This window comes from Dermacentor albipictus, chromosome 1 (assembly GCF_038994185.2).
Source record: "Dermacentor albipictus isolate Rhodes 1998 colony chromosome 1, USDA_Dalb.pri_finalv2, whole genome shotgun sequence".
NCBI lineage: Eukaryota > Metazoa > Arthropoda > Arachnida > Ixodida > Ixodidae > Dermacentor > Dermacentor albipictus.
The window spans coordinates 268,700,014-268,700,582 of NC_091821.1; positions in this window are offsets into that span (position 1 = coordinate 268,700,014).

Here is a 569-nt window from a genome sequence, read left to right on the forward strand (position 1 = left end):
AGTTACGACCTATGAGATAACGGCGCACCATGCCGGAATCTCGGAGTCTATGCAAAATAGACGCACATGCGCGGGACAACGCAGATCGAGTTTAGAGCAAGGATATGCCAGCATATAAATAATATATTTTGCATTTTTGACCCAATTTAATGTTTTTGGTGAACTCGGAGAATTGGAGGTGTAGTGCTGTTCAGCGGAACATTACCGAGGAAGGAAAGAAACGCGGAGTAAACTGTAAACATGCAATTTGTGTTTTGAGACAACAGTGGTTCGCCAGAGGAAACATATGCGAGTAGTTGCGTCAGAAAATGTGTTGACTCAGCACACCGAGTGTGGTGCTAAATACAAGTCTAAATGGCCTGAGCCGTTGCATTGACATGTCGGAAAATACCCAGCACATCTGACCAAACTGCACAGAACGAGTTAAAGAACGGGTAAAACGGAGCTCCCAATCGTACACGCAAGTATCACTTGCAATCCAATGACATCCATCGAGGATGTCGCGGTGCTCTGGCGGCGCACGAGGCGATGACGCCAGCAACCGGGCGCATAAAAAACGTAACCAAAAA